Here is a 22,274-nt window from a genome sequence, read left to right as displayed (position 1 = left end):
CTTACAGTTCCTTATCTTATCTTATCTTATCTTATCTTATCTTGTCTTATCTTACAGTTCCTTCTCTTTCTTCCATCCTTGATTAAACTGGTAATTGGTAACCTGGCAAAACCTAGTAGAAGCCCACTTGATATACAAAAACTAAATGTTACCAATAATATTAAAATAAAGGCTCATCATGAATTTAAAAAAAAATATATGTTACAGTCACTTGCTCTAGGTAAAAATACAAGTATGCTAGAGATGCAGGCAAAAATCATCCATTAAACAGAGCACGTGGTCCCCAATTAAGGAGCTAGAAAAAGTACCCAAGGAGCTGAAGGGGTCTGCAACCCTTTAGGAGGAACAACAATATGAACTAACCAGTATCTCCAGAGTTCCCTGTGACTAAACCACCAATCAAAGAAATCACAATGTGGGACCCATGTCTCTAACTGCATATGTAGCAGAGAATGGCCTAGTTGGTCATCAATGGGAGGAGAAGCCCTTGGTCTTGTGAAGATTCTATGCCTCAGTATAGGGGAATGCCATGGCCAGGGAACAGAAGTGGATGGGTTGGGGACAAGGGGGATAGGGGAGGTGATGGGGGATTTTCAAAGAGGAAACTAGGAAAGGGGATAGCATTTGAAATGTAAATAAAGAAAATATCTAATTAAAAAAAAAGTAATCATGCAGTTATTCCCCCAATCTTAGTCTCAGTTCTGTATAATAAAATAAACTATTTTATAATAAAATTAAAAATAAAATAATGAACAAATATTTTCCAAAAAGTTAGCAATGGGCTTTTTGGTTTCAGGAACAATGGTGACAGACCCCTAAAAAATCTCCATACAGGTTAGGTAAAAATGTTTTTGTAAACAAACAAATGTGATCCAAAAATTATAAAGACTGCAGGGTCAGCAGTATAACCTCATGTTTGCCCTTTTATAAAACTGTATTGTCACACATATGTCTAAAAAAATACTAATTTTGTGACTGTAATAATGCTGCTCCCAACATGAATGATGGTCAAAAAATATATTTAAAAATATGTGCTTGCTATAAAACTTTTATGTCTAAAATTCTATAGTTCCCTTTTTCTGTTCTAAATCTATATTACTCTGTGTTACAAAGAATGTTAGCACAAAAAATAAAAAGCATTTACCCACCCCCATATAAATTTTGTAACCCAATTTCTTTGTATGATTTCAATAAAATACTGTGGCTAAGTCAAGACAAGGTAAGCATCCTGACTCCCTAGTACAAAAGCTCACATGCCAAAAAAACAAACAAAACAAACAAACAGAAAAACAAAACAGCATATAAGTATTGGATCTCAATTGTATGCTTATTTGCCTACCAGGTATGCCTAGTCCTTCACAACCCCTAACTCTTGTCAAGGCCAAACCCTGACAATTGATGAAATTAAAGAACACTTCATTACATGAACTCATAACCAATAATCATCAGGTTGCCAAAAACTTGAGACTAGATAGGCCATAGTCCTTGATAGAAGTCAAATACTACTGTTTTGCTAAATGACTATAGCAATAAAATGACTCCTAAGCACATTGTACTATACTCACAGATCACTCATCACCATGGAAACAACCTTCTAGAGCAGATGTGGACAAATGCAGACAATCATAACAGGACATTACATGGGGGTGAGAGACCTTGGAATACTCAGCCTTAAGTGGAGTATGTCCATCAAATCTCTCCCCCCAGAGCTCAGAGAAATGTGCAGAAGAGAGGGAGCAAGAATGTCAGAACCAACAGGGTTGAAAAGCATTATAGAAACAAGGCCTTGTAAGCACAAAATAACTGATGTACATATAAACCCACAGGGACTGTACAGGTTTAAGCCAAATGGGGTTCAAGCAGTGAAAGAAGAGAACGTAAGATAACCCCCCATCCCTAAAGCAGAAGCCATCTCCAACTGACTACTGCTCAACAAGGAAAATTTATCTCCTCCAAAGAGGTCCCACTGGGTATACAAAGCACACTTAGGACAGTCCCCATGCCAATTAGAAGTTGGCCAACACAAAGCAAACTCGGTGGATTTGTGAAGTTTTATTGCCACATATTTTGTCTGGGCTTTTCTTTTGCTTGTTTTATAGTTTCTGGTTTGTATTTTTATGGTATTTCTGTGTGTGCAAATGAGTGTGTGCTAGCATCTGCATCTATATGTGTTTCCTATGCTTTTACTTTGGCTAGTTCTTTTTCTGTTCATTTATTTTGTTCAACTCTTTATTATTTTATTGTATATTTATTACTGTTATCATTATTATTATCATTATCATTATTGATGCCTATTTGTTTTCTAATGACAGGCAGAAACAGTCTGGTTTTGGAAGATTTCAGAGAAGGAAAATGGTTTTTTTTTTTCTAGTAAATGATAACTATCTGGTTGAGATAAATGATAACAGACTTAAGTGTAAAATACAATTCATTCACTTTTCTTGTTAAGAGATGTTTCCTCTGTGTTTATTTTGTCAGTGAAATAAAGCAGTATATAAGTAAAACGTATTTAAAGTGTGGAAGGTAAGATTTTTGAAGTATTTTATTTGTGTTTACAAGAGATATATGAGTTATAAAAATACAATGGATTTTATATTCTCAATGTATGTTCAAGGTTTATCATGTCTGATTAAAAGGTGGTTATCCAAAATACTAAAGAACATCTCTACATGTAGCCTTCATACAAATTATTGATGGTTATCAATCAGGACATTATATATTATGCTAGAAAAGTTATACAATTTTTGATTGAGTTATTGTTATACAAGCTTTCAAAATTTATGAAATATTTTTTCTAAAATGCTAGTTATCACTACATGTTCAAATTACAAATATCAAAGTGGAATCTGTGGATCCTTATAATTACAACACAAAAAAGTTTAATAGTATGTTTATGTGCTTATAATTTGCATATAAGAATTTTATACTTATAGATAAAAAGATATTCATTAATTACAGTAAAATGTAAAAATAATTCTATAAGTATAGAATGCATAGACATAACATTTAATGTTGTGAGTATTCATAAAATTAGATACTTTATTATCATTTAGTGTCTAATGAGGTGACAATAATGACTCTTTCAGAGTCTAACTCTGTCTCTGTCTCTGCTTCTGTTTCACACACAGCACATATATAAAAGCACAAACACAATGAAGAAAGAATATGCAGCCAAAAACTATTACATCCTACAACATACAAGAAGAAAACATGACTGGTGTTGTGTTTTATAAAAAGATAAGGTGAGAAGGAATATGTTTGGTGGAGGTGAATTTCGGGAAGGGGGTTCCTTGCAAAGGACCGTGCTGAGACTTCCCTTCCCTGTGAGGGACCAGCCACAGGTATAGTATAGAATAAAGTTTTCTCAGGACATGGAGAGGGGAGTAGTAGAGAGAGAGAAATGCTGAGAGAGAGAGAGAGAGAGAGAGAGAGAGAGAGAGAGAGAGAGAGAGAGAGAGAGCATAGAGGAGTAGAGGCCTGCTGTGAGCACATGGAGAGAGACAGGGGAGGGGAATAGAGAAAGAAGGAGAGAAGGGGAAGGGGCAAGAGAACAGAGCTAGAGCAAGAAGGCAAGAGAGCAAAGGGGGCAAGTAGTCTCTTTCATGGTGAGTCAGGCACACCTGGCTGTTGCCAGGTAACTGTGGAGCACAGCCTAGACAATATGCTAACTGGCATTTTGACATTTTAGTTTTTATTCAACCAAGAGTGATGTAGACAAGAATCACAATCAACTTTTCATGATTAGTTATTTATAATTTATAACCCATATGCTTCTTTTTCCAAGACTGAAAAAATTGGCAAATTTATTCAAAAGACAGTAAGCGAATATGTTGCAAAAATAACAGAAAACCAAATATCTTTACTAATTTTAACTAGAAATTTAATATCAACTGATAAGAAGTACATCACATCATGTGCTGGAGAGATTGCTCAGCCAATACAGGCTAGGCTCACAACCAAAAGTGTAAGAAGGACTACAAAATGTTCATTATTGGCCTTTATATTTATAAATTCAGCTCACTAGCCATCTGTAGAATGCAGCTAGTCTATTGCAAATGATGATACATATGCACTTTCCATTGTCTATGCAGGCTAGCAGATGTCACTCTAGTTAATACACTGAGTAATCATTCATGAAGGGTAATGGCCCGTCGGGTGGTGGGCAGCATGACAGAATGAGAAAGATTTAGTCCTGACCCTCCTTTCACCTTTCCACCTATTTCATGTTAATGACAAGTGGATCAGTAGATTAAAACTGCTCAGCCATCACTCTCTAAAACTGTTTGTTCTGACTGTAATTTATGGTCACGGTTACATAAGCGGCACTGCCAAATCTCCATAATTATCACAGAGATTTAACTGAGCACAGAGAATGAATGTTGCTGCAATCTAAACCAAGACCACATTTTATTACACTCAGCTTGATGAACCATTGATTTGTGTGATGAGTTTCCTATGAAAAAATTAGAATAGGTTAAGGAAAAACAAACAAACAAAAATTGGTTGTTTTAAAGTTAGAGAATCAGTTTTGCATTTATAAAATTATATTTTAAGCATTTAATTGTGGATAAGACTTTTTATTCCACCACGTGTTTTATCAGACATTGTATTTCCAAAACTAAAACAAATTAGATTTGTAGTCATGTGTTTACTCCTGTGTGTTCGACATACTGTATAAAAACAAGATATTATGTGTGTATTCTCATGTTTAAATTGGCTATCATATAGGAACTGAGAATTATTTAAAAGACTTCATGAGTCAAAATTACCTTTATATTTAAAGAAATGTTATTTTAAATTATGTGTTTCTGCCTGTGTGCATACATGTGTGTATGTGTATAAGTACGTACCTGAGTGCAGGTGCCTGCAGTGTCCAGAAAAGGGTGTCAAATCCCCTAGGTCTAAAGTTTCAGGCAATTTTGCACTAACTGATATAGGAGTTGGAGAGAAATTTGTTGATTTCTGCATTAAAACAATGTACTTAACCTCTGAGTCATCTCTCTAGAAATACAAATTTTTATTTTGATACTTGATTGCTGTATTAATGGTCTTATTCACAGTTACCAAGGATAAAACTATAAATAACACTAATGTATTTTAATCATTATTGAATTCAAACACTAATTGCAACAAATGCTGAATTCATAAATTATGCTTAGATAAATTATTTAATTTGTCTTATAATTTCTTTGGTGTGAAACAATGTCTCACCATTACATTAGTATAACTACAGTGTTAAAATAAAATAATATGAATAGAGAATTTGAATAATATCTAAACCTCTTCAGGTTTCAATTGGCATTTGCTTTTATATTTAGTTACTCAAACTTCCCAATGAGATTACCAATGTAATTGAAATGAACATTTGCCTAGTCAGTTAAATATAAATATCACTAAATTGCCCTTTTGTAAGTTGCACCAATGGGTATAGCACTGCCTCCTAGTTTGCATAGTTTAGTGTATTAGAAAACAGGATTCAGATGCCTACATGAATTCAGATAATATAAATGACATTGTGTTTTTCAGAAGACTCATAGAGATTTAAACACCAATGCCAAGGTGCTTTCCTTTATTCTTTTGGTTCACTGATATGAATCAATTTATTTTAGAGGGTTTTCCCCTTTATGTTCATGTCAGAAGTAAGTTTTTAACTCATTATTTTATTTTTATTATTTAAAACAATTTAAATTTTAAATATATTTTGATCTTATTTTTCCTCTTTTCCAAATACTTTCTGATCTTCTCCCCTTTTCTAACATTTCAGCTTGAAGTTCTTTCTCCAAAAAGCAAACAACAAGCAAACAAACAAACAACCAAAACCAATTGTGCAACAAAATACAGCAAGACAAAAATTACAAATCTCCCACCATCAAACCAAATAAAAGCACACAAAAGGAGCTGAATTGGAAAACTAAAATTTATGTGCATATGTTCAGATGTCTGAGTTAAATCAAAAATGATGGAAAAAATAAGAATTAGATACATTATTGTGTTGTCAAGATAGGTATGAGAGTCTCAAAGACAATCTTAATGGTGATCAGTGAGTATCTAGTTTTTTTAAGTCTAGGCTTTGAGAAGGACCTATGTTTTCTTATACTGTTTCTCCTTTGTTATTTGACAAGCTGAACATGTACTTTCAATGTCACATTTTTTTATTTCATATTCATAAAAATTTAAAAGAGCTTTATATCTTTGCTTACTGCCTTAGCTTGATTTATTTTCTTTATCAATCTGTTGGTTCTTCTGGAGAGATCTTGTAATTGGAGTGTGGGTTTTGTATTGTTTTTTCCAATACATATTTTGTTTGATAAGCATTGACTTCTTTGTGATCAATAATCATGCTGGATGGCTAAACATCTCAGAAAGTTGTGCCCATAATAACTACCTGATCTCTGTTGTGGAAAGTTTGGGAAGTCAACTATGGTGACCACTAGGGTGCTAACATGAGCTTGTGTCTTACACACAAGAATAGGCTTCCTTTCAGTATAGTGGGATTGTGGGGCAGGAGTGAGTGGGTGGATGGCAGAACATGCTCATAGAGGCAAAAGGTGAGGGAAAAAAACAGCTGGGATGAAGAGTTGTGGAGGGGTAACTGGAGAGGGGGACATCATTTGAGATGTAAACGACAGGAGTGATTAATTAAATAATATTGTGATGGAAGCATGGCCATTGTTAATATTATCTCAGGCAATATTATGGGATAAATCAAATCTTCTCTGGGACGAGACTCCAGGGATAGCCTTCACTATAGAAACAGTTTCAGCGATGAGGAATTTGTGATAGTAGTGTTGGAACAATTCAATCCAAAGCCTGTCAAAAAGCAGCATTGTGGTTCCTTTTGTCCTTTGGGTCAAAGCATAATATGGCTTTCTTACATACTTAATTTTCAAGCAACTATAGTGTACTTATTGCTTTGACTTACATTTCAATTCTTTTAAATTTGTATTTTGACCCTTCTTTTTGAGTATTTAATAGTAACAACATTTTGCTTCTTATCTGAACCTCGAGAGTCGGCAGAAGATATCTTGTGTCTGCATTACCGCAGTGCTCTTCTGGTCCACATTCTTTTATAAAACTCGTTTCTCTCTCCATTAGCTGTGCTTTCTACCTTCATGTAAATAATTTTACACTAATGTTAACATTTCACCTTTTCTTCCCTAATAATACTTAACTATTTATTTTTGAGATTACATTTACCAGTTCTGCTTTGCCTTTCATTCCTTCAAACCTTCCCGCATGCCTCTCCCCAACTCTCTTTCAAATCCATAGCCTCTTTTTTTATCAACTGTTGTTACACGCATACCACTATATACATATAAATACATATTCCTAAAGATTACTTGCTCAGTCTATATAATGCTGCTTTGATAATTGCCCAGGCAGATCTCTTATTAGACAACAATATCAACATTCTTTTTTGTTTGAATTTTATGTATTCTCTTTTTCATAGAAAAATGTACTGTATTCTAAATGTACTAACTTGTTTCCATTTGTTTTAATCAAATTGGTATCTTAAGCTTTCCTTTGTTATTCAACTATACTTCTACANATGTCTCTAAATTTTACATTTTATTCTATTCTTTATTGTAGTTTGTATTTCATGTATCTATCTATACATATAACTTTTAAATAATTTCTTTTGTCTCATGTTCTCTAATACAGTATTACTAAACAAACATAATACCAAGGGAAATCTCACTTTTTGCATTCTTGATGTCTTGATGTCTGAATGTTTTACTTCTTGGTACACTTCAAAATGTTGCTGGGGAAATNATATCAATTGTTACACATACATGTGACCTGTATTTTAAAATTTAATGATATCAAATCTACTAGTTGCATTAAGTTATGATTTCCTTCTTTCACTGTACATAGATGTATTTAGGCTAAAAAATATTAAAATAATAAAAATATTAAAAACACTGTCACAGAGTAACTTATCAAAATTTTATGTGTTCATGCAGCCACCCTCAAAAAGCTAAACCATCATATATTCATTGATTTAAAACAATGTCCATTTCCAATTTGCAATTTTTTGCTAGAATTTTGTTCAAGAAGTATTTGTTTCTCTGTCATTTTACATTACACGGATGATTTGAATACTTTTGTTCAAACTGAAATATGTATTAAAATATATATTGGCACATTGCATACAAAGATACATGTCATATACATATACATATACATATACATATACATATACATATACATATACATATACATATACATATACATATACATATACATATACATATATATTACTTATATACATATATATCCTTTCATTATTTCTAGTGATAAATAGTATTTAGTTATATATAGATAACATGGTGCATAAACATTTTACTCATAATCAGCATTCTAAGCCTTGGTAATTTAAAATATAGTTTCTGCAAATATTTGTAAACATGATATTTTGTGATCCATTACATTGTCATATGATCACTATGCATTAATACATACTGGAAATGGTTAAATATTTTCTGTAGTGCTAATAACAGTTTAATTTTCCGCAATATATAAATGAACAGAAACAAAAGAGTCCCAAGAGAAGGCACAAGACTAAGAGAAGGCACAAGGATCAGAGACCCACTCATAAAAATTTAAATGTTCCTTTTATTTATTTTTTTCAAATGAGGGATGGATGACATGAGATCTGTACCGAAGCTATGAAGATAGAGATTGGACTGAGCCCAGAGAATTTATTTCTCTATTCTAACTAGCCCTAGGCTTGGCCTGAAAGTTTCTAGCCCCCATACAATCCAATCTTCCAAGGTGAGTGATTAAATTCTGCTTTACTCCACTTCTGCTACAATTGATCTGCTTGGGCTCATACTACGTTTGGCAATAAGTTCTAATCTTATGACTCCTTCTCATTCTCTGGCTAGGGCTGCTTTCACTTGTGTCTAAATTCTTTTCTTTGCAACCTGTCTCTGTAAAACTGCCACACTCACACACACACACACACACACACACACACACACCACCTGTGTCTATATTTAGGCATGATCACACAGACATAGAAAGTTTTTGGACATGACACCTTGCCAGAGCTGCTGTGTTGATGACTTAAAATTCCACTACAAAGATAATACAATGAATGCAATAATACATATGAAGAGGACCTGGTGTAGATGCATACAAGCCGTGAATTACTTGCTTTAGTCCCTGTGAGCTCATTTGAGCTTTGCCCAATTGATTTTAGAGGGCTATGTTCTTTTGGTGTCCTTCATCCTCTCTGTCACTTTCACTCTTTCTGCCTTCTCTTCCACTGTGTTCCCTGACCTTTTAAAGAAGGGGTTTAATGGCGATAACTCACGTTGAACAGTATGTTTAAAGCTAGTTCTCTTTCTCTGTCTCTCTCTGTCTCTCTGTGTGCATCTCTCTCTGTCTGTTTCTCTTTCTCTCTCTGACTCTCTGTCTCTCTCTGTGTGTCTCTGTCTCTGTCTCTCTCTCTCTAAATATTGGGCTTTGGATCTCTGCATTTGTTCTCATGTGCTACAGTAAGAAATTTTCTGATAACTGCTGAAAAGGAATATTCAATTGTCCTTCTGAGTTAAATCTCTGATGAAGTAGGCAATATAGTAGTCAGAGATGTAGCTTGGTGGTAAAATGTTTTTCTGATATGCATAAGAACAGTATATTGGACTTAGTACTACATTAGGACCTAGCCATACCAGTCCTGGGCATGTAACTAAAAGATTACCCAACATATAACAAGGACACATGCTTCACTATGTCCATAGCAGCCTTTTTATAATAGCCAGAACCTGGAAAGAACCTAGATGTCCTTCAATAGAGGAGTGGATACAGAAAAGGTGGTGCATTTACACAATGGAGTACTAGTCAGCCATTAAAAACAGCGACTTCATGTAATTCACAGGCAAATGGATGGAATAGAAAAAAATTACCCTGTGTGAAGTAACCCATTCAGAAAAGAACACACATACTATGCACTCACTGATAAGTGGATATTATCCCAAAAACTTGGAATACCCATTATATAATTCACAGACCACATGAACCTCAAGAAGAAGAAAACTAAACTGTGGGTACTTAAATCCTTGTTAGAAAGTGGAACAAAATACTCAAGGGAGGAAATACGGAGACAAAGTGTGGAGCAGAGACTGAAAGAAAGGCCCTCCAGAGATTACCTCACCTGGGGATCCATTTTATATACAGACAGCAATCCCAGACACTATTGTGGATGCCAAGAAGTGCCTGCTGACAGAAGTCTGATATAGAAGTCTCCTGAAAGGCTCTGCCAGAGCCTAACAAATACAGAGTTTGCTGATTGCAGTCAACCATTGGACCTAGTACAGGGTCCACAATGGATGAGTTAGAGAAAGGACTGATGGAGCTGAAAGGGTTTGCAACCCATAAGAAGAACAACAATATCAACCAACCAGACGCCCCCAGACCTCTCAGGCACTAAACCACCAACCAAAGAGTACATGTAGAGCGACCCATGGTTCCAGCTGCATATGTAGCAGAGAGTAGCCTTGTTGGACATGAATGGAAGAAAATGCCCTTGGTCCTGTGAAGGCTTGATGCCCAAGTGTAGGGGAATGCCAGGGCAGGGAGGCAGGAGTGGGTGGGTGGGTGGGTTGGGGAGCACCCTCATAGAAGCAGAGGGAGGATGGATGGATTAGAGTGTTTTTGGAGGGGAAAGCACAAAAGGGGATAACATTTGAAATGAAAATAAATAAAATATCCAATAAGAAAATAATAGAAAAACAGGATTTGATCTATGGTACTTTAAATGTAAACATATACAAAAAATAAAGTAATATAATAAAATAAAACAAAATTTAATTCTCAACTATTGTAGTGGTAGAAGAGAACTCTGAATAGTTACATTGTTAGATATTCATAATATATCAAAAGAAATTAGTAGCACTCCTCTTAAATTCCAAGAATGATAAAGGGATAGCTATTTACAGGAATATGAAAACAGGAATGTAAATGGAGATGGCAAACATGAAACATCTCTGAAAATATGGGCCAATGGGTAAACTCTAGCCTCAAAAATTACTAATATCATATTTTATTCTAGCAAGATAATAAAGAATAATATAATTAAGAAAGCACTATAGTTATGTATTATTTTTAATTATTATGATTGTTTTTGTAATGTTAAGTGATTGAAGAGAACCAAAGTGGCTGTAGACAATAAAGTGTGCATATTGCAGCACTCCATTCGAGATAACAGTAATGTTAATAAAATAAGAACAATGAATGTATGACTTTGAAATGCATTTATTAGACTAATTAAGCATCACGTATTGATCAACTAAATGGTACTCTAGTTTTGAAACTTCTCTAAACTATATTGAGTACCAAATTATTAGATATTTATTCCTCCAGAATTAAATTGAAGTGGTGACTGAGTTGATTATTTTTATTTAAAAAGACATAATAGTCTTGGAGAACAGGAAGATGGAAAGAGCTAGTGTGTTCTCAAATGTGTTTTAATCAGCCTTTCTTTTAAATAGCTTCAGTAATTCTAAATTAGCAATCAATTGTTCTAATGTCAGAGTGTAGATATTTACAAAGGCTAATGAAAAGCAAGCCTGTACGCATTGAATTTAAGGGCTAAGTTAGTTATTGGGTTGCCATATTTTCTGTAGTACATTTCCCTAGATTAGTTTTTCCCCCAAGACACTCAAGTGACTAAAACAATCTTATGACCTAAAAGTAAAATCTGTATAGTTGGGCCCCAAGTATATCACCAATGTTTGGAAAATACACCTCAGCTCTGTTCTTATGACTTCATAACTATCAAGAATTCATTGTTGCTTGTTGAGTACAATCAGGGTCTATTGATTTAATAATAATAATTAAAATAAAGGGATGAACCTAAACAAAAAATTGATTAGAAGAATTTAATTCTCATCTTGAGACAATTCATCAGCAAGAATAACAACAAGAGTTTTATATGTCAGAGCAAGAAATTGAAAACAGAGATATTGTCTACTAATACAAGAAGCATGGTCTCATGAACATGTTGCTTCTACAAAGAGAATGAGTACAGAGTCCAGCTACCAATAAAATAGCTCTTAGGAAGGACCAGAGTAAGCTCAGAAATATCTACCCTGTAAAACTGGATGCCACTTGACAAGCCAGTTTGAATAGATAATGTAGAATTCCAATACTTGTATATACCGTAGGGATCCATGATTTGCAAAACTGATACCCAAGACTCAAACAGGATGCAACAACAATTAACATTTATTCTGCAGAGAATCTGCATGCAGGGGTCTACCATCTATCAGGATGGAAGACCGAGGTGTGGCCTTGGCAGAGTCAATTTATAACCTGATAGGATAGAAGTGGATGACATTAGCTTTCTTTCCCTTGATTGGCTACCTTTGACTCCAGGGATATTGGTGCCTGTGTGATTGGTTAAAGCTCTGGAGAATTTTAGAGACATTTGCTGATTAGCTATACTTGGCTCAAGCTAGATGGTCCAGCAGCTTCTACAGCTCCTGATTAGCTATCCATGAGATTGGCTCAGGCTAGGGGGTGGGGCAGCCTCCTGGCTGGCTGCCAGTGAGGTGTGTGTGTGTGTGTGTGTGTTTCCTAGAATTGACTATTTTTCACTTTTCCCATTCTGGGAAACAGAAACTGAGGCCTAGTTTCCCAAACTGCCAGTCATGGAGTCAGTCTGGCTCTGGATGAATGAGTCCCCTCAATAGCTAGCTGAATACTGTATTTTGGCTTCTATATTAGATGTGTTCTAATTATTCATAGATGAATGAGGGTGATTTCATGTAAGAAGATTACTGAGCTGAGTTTCATTGTAAACCATGCTAAAAAATGTCATCACCCTATGTTCCCTGCTCTAGCACTAAATACTGTGAAGTTCAAGTCTGACCCTTCACCACATTTCAGCTGCGCTATCTGGGACAATTCTCTTTCCTATTAGCATTGAAAGGATGAAACACAAGAAGACTTGGCTTTAGAATGGAACGTTCTACACTCGCAATAAATCCTTTTGATTATTTTTCACTAGCACTACATAGTCATCACCAACTTCATTATTTTATGCCGGAGAATAATGATTTAAAATTTCTTTTGGGGGATTAAATTGTGAGGCAGAAAGAAAGAATATTAACAGTAATGGGTTTGGAATGAGAAGAGGCAGAATAACAGCTTTGTGTGGAATTTTCCATGTAATTTTGAAACTCTCAATTTTCTGATATAGAAATGCTGATTATGGGGTTATTTATACTAAAAAGTAGTGGTCTAGGTGTCTGGAAATTAGAAAAGTTTTTCACATAAGATATTCTTGAACAATATATTCCAAGATACAACTTCAGATGTATATTAGCAACCTGGGAGATTTTTCAGTTACAGACTTCATCCTTGCCATGTGTGTGGAGTGGTAGGAATGAGGAAGAGATTTGCTTTTATTGATTAATTCAATGTATATAAGACTGCTTGCCTGAAAATTACACTTTAGACTCTGAACTTTTCAATTTGGAAAGGTTTAAGAAAAATTCTCAAATTCATTACTTTTTTCTGTAAACTTGTAATAAAATAATTTGAATGTGGATATGTAATGATTTGACTATCTATGGCCTCATAAAATTCTTGTGTTGAAAATTTAATTACTAGTGGAATGGTAACCTAAATTGACACCTTACAGGAGGATATTTGGTTGGGAGAACGGACTCATTATGAATGAGATAAAGCCCATTTTCTGACATGTTAAGAAAGAGCAATAGGGTGCCAACTCTGAGGACATGTACCCTCAATAGACACTGATAATTTCAGAATTCCAAGGGGCTAAGACAATGGGAAATTTCTACTGTTAGAATGTATCCAACAATTATGATTGTAGAATAGCAGTCCAATTGTCCCAAAATATTTAATAGCTTTCTATTTACAGGTTTCTATTTAATAGGTTTTATTTACATTGAAATTAAGTGACTAGGGACATAGAATATATTATAAGTGAATAAAATTGATGTAATATTTATAGTATATTTAGTTCTCTTTCTATGGTATAGAAACTTTATTTTTACCTTCATTAATGAGACTATATCATTCTATTTCTTTCTGCACTTATTGATGTACTCTCAATTTCTAAAAGCATTTCCTAAAATTTTTACAATAGATCCATTCATATATTAAAGTGCAAAATTAAACATAAATGCATGCACAAACATAATAATATGAAATATTTTATCATTTTAAATAATGGCATATGAAGATATATAAATACAAAATAGACAAACAATTCATAAAGTTACAGAATAAATGGAAATTAAGTGAATAAAATACATACTTTTATAAAATACACACTTATTTGTGCCATGTAGCATTGTAAATATAAACAGCAAAATATGTAAAAGCATACACACAAATATAGAAAATGCAAATCAATATACCTATGAATACATTTTATCTGATTTGAGAAAGAAACAAAAATATCTTGATAAAGTTTAAATATATTATGCTACATTGAAAGCTTGAAACAGTATAATAGTGGAAATTCCTTGAGAGATACCCTCTCATATTTCTTTTTTTATGAACTTTCCAGAAAACATGGTTAATTTTAAAAAGAGTTTGTTTTTCAGTTCTTGTTTAGGATATAACCACAATGAGTTTGTAGAAGTGTAGATTTGAGCCTGGACTCCAGTTTGCAGGAGAAATGAGCATTCTTCTAATTTTTAATAAGGTTGTAGTAATTTTCTTCCTATTATAAAATGATTCATGAAAATTTTAATTAAGTTGATTCTGATTTGGACTTATATGAAAAATAAATCATTTTGGACTAATAATAATGTACAAATAGTATATCCTAATTAAAATAAGTCCACTAAGAAAATGAGTTTCCAATATTAACTTATAGAAATTAAATCACCTCACCATACTTCAAAACACTCAAGTAAATACTAGATTTTAAGAAGTTGAGCTAATGTCAAGATGAATTGTTTTTTGAAATAAAATGATCAGAGAAATAATGTGTGTTGAAATATTCAGTCAAGATACACTAATATTAATTTAGGGAATGGTACTATCCTAAGCTTTGAAGTAGAAGCATAATAACAAAACAATTTAAGTTTAATATTTTCCCTGTACACAAAACACAAGAGGTAGAAACTGGAGAAATGAGGTCCTTTGTCTACTAGAATCCTGCTTCAGAGCTAGATACTGGATTTTACTTCTCTCCCACATTAAAGTTTATTGACCCTAAAGTGTGAAATTTTTACTAAGCAAAATCTTAATTAATAATAATTGTATTATACACAGAAATAAACTTTAAAAGGTGAAAAAAAGAAAGAAAAATATCATCTAAGAAGACTGGAACCCCTGTGGTTGAATTAGGGAAAGGTTGGAAAAAGTTGAGGAGGAGGGCAACCCCATAGGAAGACTCAACTAATCTGGGCCCACAAGATCTCTTAGACACCAACCAGGCAGTATACACCAGCTTATATGAGGTCCCTGACACATATGGGGGAGAGGACTGCCTGGTCTGGTGGGAGAAGGCACACCTAACACTGGAGAGACTTGAGGCCCCAGCAAGTGGGGAGGCCTGGTCAGGAGTGGGGAGTATGAGGAGTGGGGACATCCTCTTGGAGAGGAGGGCAGAACGAGAAATAGAATGAGAAACTTTCAGAGGGCAGAACAGAGGGGTGATAACACCTAGACTAGAAAAAAAGCATTAAAGATAATAATAATAAAAAGAAACTGAACATAATGGTATTATTATTATGTCTTTTAAATATTAGTTGTGTTTTTAACCGTTTTTCTTATTATCAATCTCAGTTCACCTGCAGCATAATGATCTGGCAGAAGAAAAGACTTACCATGCCTGATGAATCAGAACAATCTTCTTGGGTTGTCAAATTTTAAGCAATAGAAGATACTTGGATTAGGGCAAACTCAGAATTCTTCTAGCAAAACAAGGACAGTGGAGAGCCAAAAGGAAGGCAATGGCAGGCACTAAGAGCCTGCCTGATTCAGCTACATCCTTTTCAAGAGCCTAAGGTAGCACATCTGGAGACCCTATGCAGATTGCTATGTCTGCATACTACCTAGTGCATTTGTAAAAAGAGTTTTTCTCTACTGTAATAGATAATTATCTACATTCTGAAATGAATTATATATGGCAGCATACATTGGAAAACTTCTATACTATCCAGAGATTAACTGTGGTAACCATTAATCAAGAAACTATTAGGATCAAACAAACATCTCATGTACTTTTATCTCTTTTAATTGATCTTAAAATGATGAAAATAATATGATACTCATATTGAAGAAAAAACAAAGAGCAATAAAGTTAAGGTTCTGAGAGAAAATACTGAGCTCAAGGTAAAAATTAAAGGTGAAAACTTAGCCATTGTCTTTAAAATACAGCATTATAATGCCTGACTTTGTTAGCAACACAGTGGTCACTGCTTAAAGCTAATGTTGGCATGGAGGAAAGAAAAGCAATAAAATAAACCATGAAAGTAGAGAGAAAAAGTATTTTAAAACATATTCAGTTGAGAAAACTGTGGGTTCACATGATTTACATTTAAGTAAAATCCTTTTAATTAGACAGTTTTATCACTGCTTTTATAGTTTTATTTCTCCTGATGTTCTTTGAGGTCATTTTATCAATTTATAGGGAAATCCCATGTGCATTTTTAACTAATTGAATTAAGTCTGTAAATTAATTCATACTGGGCTGTCATTTTTACAAGTCCCTGTCTGGCATTTGCTACATCATAGCATTTTTTTCATTTTTAAAGATTCTTAGTTGGCTTCAACATTTTTACCCTCCTGCTTCTGCAGAACTCTTAGTGTTTTAATTCTGAGTACATTTTATTAATTCCTTGATATATATATAATCTTTAATAGTATTTTCAAAGGCTTTATATGATTCTTAAGGAAGGTAATTGATTGCAATTCACTTATTTTTTTTACATTAATGCATTTCAGTTATATAAGATTGTGCTCCCCTTAATAACCCATACCCTTAATTTGAAAAGTAAAATATTCTATTTTAAACTTCCTGAAAAATTACATTTAATGGAAAATATAATTTCACTATTAAGTATATTGACTTATGCACAGTTTTTCAGAAGTATTATTAATGAGTTTTCATTCCTAAGATTGTGTTTATGGAAGACATCTGGCATTCTACTTTCTAATGATTAGCACATAAGAAACAATTATTATTTTTCAAATTAAAAATGAATAATAAAAGTTACCCTACCATGTTGCATATTTGTTTCTGCCATTTACAAATCTCTTTCTCATGGTTAAAATCCTTCTTTTATCATTTTCCTTATATACCATACTTGATTCAGATTTTCTACCACAGCTAACCATATATGGCATACAAAGGAAATATGTTTTTCAAAATATGTCAGAACAGATAAGGATCAATTTTCAGAAGGTTGGATGTGTTTACCTGTTCTTATATTACTGGATAAATATGTGGCTCCATAGTAAATAAATCTATATTTGAGAAAATGTTACCATATCTACAAAGTTTCAAGCTAGAACACCTTTATGTTACCAATTTAATAAGACTGTATCGTGATGCATACCTGGTGTCTGTGAAACCTAGAAAAGTATAATATATTCCATGGAACTTGAGTTAAAGATGGTTGTGAGCCACCAAGTCCTCTTAACTTTGGAGTCAACTCTCTAGCACTCCAAGTATTAATTTTAAACTCCAATCTCTCCTGACAGTTCACTCTGGTTGTCCTCTTCAAAACCACTGCCTGTGCTCACAGAGTTCAAAGATTAAACCTTCTAAAGACTATATCCAGAAAGGACAAGAAATCAGAATTCCACCAAATAGATCTAGCATTCCTTCTTTTCTAGAAGTGGAGAGAAAAGGGAAAAGTCCCTTTTCCTCATGAGGCTAGAGAAGGGACTAGAATGCTCTTTGATGAGAAACAAAATTGAAAATTTGATGAGTTAAGTTTAAACAAGCATAACAATGAAATGATATTCTTAGATAAGGGACATGCACAAATTTATAAGAAGAGTCACTTATTTGGAACAGGAGCTAGGAGATAATTTGAAAGAAAATCATTGAATTAAACAAAATAATAAACAATGAAAGAAAGATGCAAGAGAGAGAATATGTTGTGAAAATACAAACAATATGTTGAGCTATGACTTCCCCAATGTTTATGTATTTTTTATCTATTCATATTTATGTAGAATATCAACAAATTATATGCAATATGGTAAATGATTCTCTAATAATACTTACACATGATGTTACTATAAAGAAGTTAAGTTGTCTTAGGCTGCAATTTATAGTCATCTTTTCTTCTTATTTCTGAAAACAGAGTTGGTCATATTTTCTCTTTGAAGCCAAAGTACTATGGAAAACAATGCAAAAAATCAACTCAGGCAACAGTACTATGAAATGAAACTAAAAAGAAATAAAACATTTTATTTATTCATTATATCTAGTTTCACATCAATAGGAAAATACTTAAAGATACTGAGTTATTCAATATAGTTTGATTTCAATAGAAATATATATATATATATATATATATATATATATATTATGTACTCTTTAACAGAATTAAAAAGAAGTAATTTGCATGCAAATGGTAATGCAAAAGTAACTGTTTCCATATTTTTGACCAAGAACCTGGTCAAAATTATAATTAACATATCAGTTTTAAATATAAGAAAAGCTAATTATAAGCTTGTAAAGAATTCTTGTAAAGAATATGTTATTTATTAAATGTCTTAGCTATTTGTGTCATTGCTGCAATAAAATTACTCACAAAATCAACTTGAAGCTTTTTATCTTTATAAAATATTTTATAATTTTACTTTGTACAGTCAATCATCAGGATTTGAATGACAGAAAGAGTAGTATGACCAGATAACATGATCACACTAAAGCAACAGTTGAAGTGGAGTATAAGGAATGCTGATGCCCAATTCACTTTGTATTTTTCTTTAGGCCAGTCATTTGGGTGAGTCTTCCATGTCAACTAACCTGATCTAGAGACTCTTTAATGGACATGTTCACAGATTCATATCCAAAATGTTTCTAAATCACATGACACTGACATCATGATTAGCCACTACAACTCTCTCCCTTGTTATCTTGACACACAGAGAAATCCATTATGCACTGTAAATATCTACTATGTTGTCCATTGCCTCCTGACCATGTCATAACAGTTGATGCATTTAGTGCAACGTCAAAGTCCTTTACAGATCACAACACTGCTTAAAAGTACTCACTTTGCACTTAAAGCTGGCACTTAATTGTGAGGCCCTATAATATAAAAACCAAATTATATGAGAATGACACATAAGGACCCTAACCACCCAGAAAGAATAGAATTATGGAACATAAGAAATAGTCAGAATAAAACCATATTGAACCCTGGCAGAGCAAATGTCAAACCTTACATTTCTATATCTTGAACTTGTGATGCATTTATCTGGGTTAAAAATAGGATGTACAACATCACACTTTCTGCTCCATCATTTCTATTATTTGAGCTACTTTCTGCCTGCAGCTTTCCTCAGGCCTCATCCCATACTTGTGACAGAGTCAACACCTTAGAATCACTCTTTCAGCATAGCCTCACCTTCCCAGCTTCGTGCAGTGGCCCCCTCAAGACTTCTTTATAAGGACAAGAATCTACCACATTGTGCCTGGTCTCATAGCCTCCTGAAGCCAAAGTAGACATGGATAGTGCTATGAAATGGTGTTCCATTTAAGGATAGAGCTTTGTGTACTCAGTCCAAAATTGCAATGGCCTTTTTGTATTTTCCTAGGTGTTTTGAATAGGTACCTTCTTCATAAACATTTTCAGTTTAGGCTATCTTCTTTTAAATAAATTTGTTTTGTTCCAAGGTCAAATGCTCAATCCTTTGGGGTGTTATTTATACAGAAACTTCTTTATTGTTCCAATGAAAAACGTTAGGTTCCTTTTGAATGGCAGTAATCTTTTAAAAATCAGAATTGTTGTATTTTCTGTAATTTCTTCATCCATACCTTTTTTTTGTAGTTTCACCATGCTGTTTAATCTAGCATGTATGTTGCCTTGAAAGGCTTGTACAAACACTTTTACAGCATGTCTCCTAGAGACCATTTCACCCACTGCTCTGTTTGGTCTCTCTCTTCAGCAATGGTGAGGCAGATTCCTTTTCCTCGGGGAAGAGAGATCCATGGTTTGTTGCCCTTGCTAATAACAAAAATGTTGGACAGCCGAGTGGCAAAGCTGTTGCCATTGGTATCTTTCACATGAACCACATCAAAAGAGCCGGGATGTCTCTCTCTGTTGGTGATTACACCAATTCTTTCCAAGTTAGCACCTCCAGTCACCATACACAGGTTCCCAGTGTCGAACTTAATGAAGTCAGTTATTTTGCTTGTCTCCAAATCAATCTGAATGGTGTCATTCACCTTGATGAGGGGATCAAGGTACAGAATAGTACGAGCATCATGGGTCACCAGATGCGGGATTCCTTTTGTGTCCACAAAGATCTTTCTCACTTTGCACAACTTTTACTTGGCCTCCTCGGGTGTAACACAATGAACAGCAAAGCGACCCGTGATGTCATAGATCAGACGGAAGTTCTCTCCGGTCTTGTCAATGCTGATGACATCCATAAACCCAGTAGGGTAGATTATATCGGTCCTGACTTTCCCCTCAATCTTAATGAATCGCTGCATGCAAATCTTTTTTACTTCATCTCCAGTCAGGGCATACTTAAGTCTGTTCCTTAGGAAAATGATGAGAGGCAGGAATTCCCTCAGCTTGTGAGGACCAGTGGATGGACGAGGAGCAAACATGCCAGTCAACTTATCCAGCATCCAATTTTTTGGAGCAGATACGTGCTTCAGGTGTTTCTTGGGACCATGAACCATGGCTACACTGGGAATGGAAAGAGAGCTCATCCAGACTTTTTAATTTATTTAATTAATCTTCAAACTGTATACATTGTTTTTATTTTCCTGTCCTGCTTTTTTGCCTCGGTGAGCACCTGTCCCTTGAGCGACTTGAGGCCCCAGTGTGGGGTATCTTGTTGGGTGGGCACCGAGGGGTGAGGACACCCTCTTGGAGACAGGGATAGATAGGGAGGAGGAGGTATAGGAAGGGAGCCATGGCGGGACAGACGAGGAAGGGGATGAAGTCTGGACAGTGAGAAGGGATTAAAGAATAAAAAAATTAAAAGTAATAAAAAAATTCTAGGTTGAAAGAATTCATCATACAAAATATCATTAGACACTGTCATCAGAACACAGTCTTACAAAGCAGTAAGTGAGAGTTGCTAATGTGATAAAATTAAGCCACGAGATTCAGAAGGTCATTAAGAACCTCTTTCCACCGTGTGCTTCAATGCATCATCTTGAAACAGTGATTTTAAATTTCTCAGACACCCCTCCCCCCAGATCTTAAAGATGTAAGTTATATGAACATAGCCACCTACAGGTCTCTCTAATGGTAGGAAATAACAGTAAAATTTATGGATATTTATTTATTACTTGTACATAATTTAAGTTTTAGCCCACATAAACATAATTTACTATTTATAATATAAATGGGTATAGTAAACACATTTTAGATATAAAAATACAGAGCATAGAAAATGTGATTAAAATTAAAGAGTATTTTGAAGTCTGTCCTAGAGTAACTATAGCAGTAGACCTCACACAAAGCCATACAGTTTATTCTCATAATTCATATACTTATCCAGTATGTTATATCATCCATATTATCACATTGTAAAAACCCTATAGACCTCTAGTTAATGATTTATAAGGTACATATAACACAATGACTGATATATCTACTCAATTATATTACCCTCTGTTTATCCTTGTTTACCTACATCTAAAAAGGTATCTAAAAGTATAAACTCACTACTCATTCATGAACAGTATTGTCTAGTCATATAATCTTAGCAGTATCAGGTACTTGATGCACTCAAAAAAATATCAGTAGTGATTCTATTTGATACTACTGATACAAAAGGATGATGACAGTGTCTCTGCTGGAAATCTATGAAACTGCTGTGTTATTTCATTATTTATTTCATGTTGGTTTTTTTTTTCTCAGAAAGGAATTATGAACCATTACGATGAAGGAAAGGGTGTGAGCCCCCAAGTCAGATGATCTGAGTTCAAGCCCTGGAACCTATATAGTATAAGAAGGGGAAAAAATTCTCCTGAGTTGGTTACTGACCTCCATATGTATTTTGTGTAACTGATGACCACCCTAAAGTAAATAAATAATTAAATTGTAAAACAACACTCCAATTTTGGATCTGGT

General features: G+C 34.1%; 1 pseudogene; it reads right to left on the bottom strand.

Moving 5' to 3' along the window:
- Positions 1 to 20,065: 20,065 nt before the first annotated feature.
- Positions 20,066 to 20,869, bottom strand: LOC110291904 (annotated as a pseudogene).
- Between the last annotated feature and the right edge of the window lie 1,405 nt (positions 20,870 to 22,274).

The sequence above is a fragment of the Mus caroli genome, chromosome 3 (assembly GCF_900094665.2).
Source record: "Mus caroli chromosome 3, CAROLI_EIJ_v1.1, whole genome shotgun sequence".
NCBI classification, from domain to species: Eukaryota; Metazoa; Chordata; class Mammalia; order Rodentia; family Muridae; genus Mus; species Mus caroli.
This window is presented reverse-complemented; position numbering and strand designations above follow the sequence as displayed.